This window comes from Rhinopithecus bieti, unplaced genomic scaffold, assembly GCF_001698545.2.
Source record: "Rhinopithecus bieti isolate Rb0 unplaced genomic scaffold, ASM169854v2 scaffold_22, whole genome shotgun sequence".
Taxonomy (NCBI): Eukaryota; Metazoa; Chordata; class Mammalia; order Primates; family Cercopithecidae; genus Rhinopithecus; species Rhinopithecus bieti.
The window spans coordinates 1953915-1957312 of record NW_016803136.1 but is presented as its reverse complement, the minus strand read 5'-3'; the positions used below and the strand labels follow the sequence as shown (position 1 = coordinate 1957312).

General features: G+C 44.8%; 1 protein-coding gene and 1 pseudogene across 5 annotated transcripts in view; both read left to right on the top strand.

Annotated features, from left to right (window-relative positions):
- LOC108521846 (mitochondrial calcium uniporter regulator 1 pseudogene) overlaps window positions 1-1711 on the top strand; it is an 18989-nt pseudogene extending 17278 nt beyond the window's left edge. Inside the window, exon 2 of the transcript XR_001883303.1 lies at window positions 776-1711. The product of XR_001883303.1 is annotated as a mitochondrial calcium uniporter regulator 1 pseudogene (transcript). The remainder of the gene's footprint in view (window positions 1-775) is intronic.
- SMG6 (SMG6 nonsense mediated mRNA decay factor) overlaps window positions 1-3398 on the top strand; it is a 265269-nt gene that overhangs the window by 192267 nt on the left and 69604 nt on the right. The window lies entirely within an intron of this gene.

The window sequence follows — 3398 nt, the reverse complement described above, 5'->3', positions numbered from 1 at the left end:
TTATTTTTTCCTCCTGGTTGTTTCTCCATCTTTCAATTTCTAGGAATGGGTGAAATAGAATGAAGACTCAAGAACCCACATGTTAATGATCAAAGAGTCAGCTGTGATTTTTTACAGATGGGGTAAAGGACTGAAGTAACCCACCCACCCTTCCTTCCTTCCTTCCTTCCTTCCTTCCTTCCTTCCTTCCTTCCTTCCTTCCTCTTTTTTGACAGAGTCTTGCTCTGTCACCCAGGCTAGAGTGCAGTGGCACGATCTTGGCTCAGTGCAACCTCTACCTCCTGGGTTCAAATGATTCTCCCAGCTCAGTCTCCCAAGTAGCTGGGACTACAGGTGTGCACCACCATGCCCAGCTAATTTTTGTGTTTTTAGTAGAGATGGGGCTTCACCATGTTGGTCAAGCTAGTCTCGAACTCCTGACCTCAAGTGATCCACCTGCCTCGGCCTCCCAAGGTGCTGGGATTATAGGCACGAGCCCCCGTGCCGGGCCTCAAGTTTACAATAGTGGGTATACAATGCTTGGAGAGGCTGTTAGAATAACAAATTGGCAGGATAGTGGCATACAGAATAAAGCATAAGGCAGTTAAGAGTGGCATATAGGTTAGTACTGTTGAAATCAGAATCCAGTGGTTTTTAATCTAACTCGAGAGCCATGCTGTCCAATAGAACTTTCTGCAGTGGTGAAAGTATTCTACTTTACACTGTCTGGTGTGGAACTACTGGCCGTGTGTAGCTGTTGAGCACGTGACTTGTGGCTGGTCTACCTGAAGAAATGATTTTTTAAATTGTGGTAAAATATACACACATAAAATTTACCATTTCGTGCCCTCCCTGCGCTTGGCCACTGCCGCCCTGTGCCAGCAGCTTGGGGACTGGGAGCACTCGTGCCTCGGGTACGCTGCACCCTTGGCCAGACGCAGTGGCGCATGGATGTGCCCGTGGGGCTTCACCCGGGGCATCGCCGCTGCTGCCAGCGCCCTTCGCCTGTGCCTCAGCGTGGCGCCCACACTCCCCTCCTGTAGGGGTCTGCTGGATACCTGCAGCTGGAGCGCAAAAGGAGAGATTTCACCTCTTCTGGGAGTAGGAAGCTCTACTTTGACACTCATGCCTTAGTGTGCTTACTGGAAGACAATGGGTTTGCTACTCAGCAAGCAGAAATCATTGTGTCTGCATTGGTCAAGGTCCTGGAGACCAATGTGGGTGTCGTCTACAAAGATATGGCCACCAAGATGCAGCAGGAGATTGCTCTTCAGCCAGTAATGTCTCAGGCTGTGAATGTTTAAAAGGATATGATTACTTGAGAGAAGTGTGATTTTTCAGCCCTCAGAGCAGAAAATGAGAAAATAAAACTCAAACTAAATCAGTTAAAACAAGTAATGGATGAAGTGATTAAAGTCCTAACAGATACTAAATTAGACTTCAGCCTAGAAAAGAGCAGAGTAAAAGAATTGTATTCGTTGAACGAAAGGAAGCTGCTGGAATTGAGAACAGAAATAGTGACATTGCATGACCAGCAAGACCGGGCCCTCACCCAGAGAGACAGGAAGATAGGAACTGAGGTTGCTGGCCCCAAAACCATGCTTGAGTCACACAAGCTTGATAATATTAAATATTTAGCAGGGTCTATATTTACATGCCTAACAGTAGCTCTGGGATATTATTGCCTGTGGATCTAATAAAGTGTCTATTTAAAGAGGAAAAAAAAGGATTTACCATTTCAGCAATTTTTTAAGTGTACAACTCAGTGGCATTAAGTACGTTCACAGTGTTGTGCAACCATCACTACTATCCATTTCCAGAACTTCTCATCATTCCAAATGCTGTAACCATTAAACACTCCTCATTACCCCTTCCCCTGGCAACTTCTACTTTATAGCTCTATGAATTTCCCTATTGTAAGTACCTCATATAAGTGGAATCATGCAATATTTGTCCTTTTTTTTTTTTTTTTTTTTTGAAACAGGATCTCTCTGTGTTGCCCAGGCTGGAATGCAATGTCACCATTACAGCTCACTGCAGTCTCGAACTCCCAAGCCCAAGGGATCCTCCCACCTCAGCTTCCTAAGTAGCTGGGACCACAAGCACGTACCACCACACCCAGCTAATTGTATGCACGCGTGTGTTCACGCGTGTGTGTGCTTGTGCATGTGCGTGCGTGTATGCGTGCGTGTGTCTGTGTGTTTGCGTGCATGCACGTGTGTGTGTAGAAATAGGGTCTCCCCATGTTGCCAAAGCTTCTCTTGAACTCCCAGGCCTCAAGCAATCGTCCCGCCACAGCCTCCCAAAGTGCTGGGATTGCAGGTGTGAGTCACCACCTTTGATGCACAAAAGTGTTTAATTTTGGTAAAGTCCAGTTGGCTTTTTTTTTTTTTTTTCTTTTTTTCTTGAAACTGAGCCTCACTTTGTTGCCCAGGCCGGAGTGTAGTGGCTTGATCTTGACCCACTGCAACCTCCACCTCCTGGGTTCAAGTGATTCTTGTGCCTCAGCCTTTCAAATAGCTGGGATTACAGGGGCCCGCCCGGCTAATTTTTGTGTTTTTAGTAGAGACGGGGTTTCATCATGTTGGCTAGTCTGGTCTCAAACTCCCAACCTCAAGTGATCTACCTGCCTCAACCTCCCAAAGTGCTGGGATTACAAACGTGAGGCGGTGTGTCCAGCCTGCTTATTTTTTCTTTTGTTTCCTATCCTTTTGATGTCATATCCAAGAAATCATTGCCAAATCCCGTGTCATACAGATTTTCCCTTATGCTTTCTTCTAAGAGTTTTCTAGTTTTAGCTCCTTTTAGGTCTTTGGTCCATTTTGAATTAGTTTTTGTATATGGTATTAGGTAAGGGTCTAGCTTCATTCTTTTGCATGTGAATATCCAGGTTTTTTTTAAGCTCTTTTTGTTGAAAAGACTATTCCTCCATCCTGGCTAACCGGGTGAAACCCCGTCTCTACTAAAAAATACAAAAAAACTAGCCGGGTGAGGTGGCAGGCGCCTGTAGTCCCAGCTACTGGGGAGGCTGAGGCAGGAGAATGGCGTTAACCCAGGAGGCAGAGCTTGCAGTGAGCCAAGATCCGGCCACTGCACTCCAGCCCGGGCGACAGAGCGAGACTCCGTCTCAAAAAAAAAAAAAAAAAGACTATTTCTTCCATAAGATTGGAATTGGTCTTGGCACCCTTGTCAAAAGTCAGTTGACCCTGTATTTGTGAGAGTTTACTTCAACGTTTTCTGTTTTATTCTATGCCAGTACCACACCATTTTGATTAGTATAGTTTTGCAGTAAGTTTTGAAATCCAGAAGCATGAGCCATCTAACTTTTGTTCCTTTTCAAGGTTATTTTGACTATATGGGGTCCCTTAAGATTCCATATGAATTTTTTTTTTTTTTTTTTTTTTTTTTTTTTTTTTTTT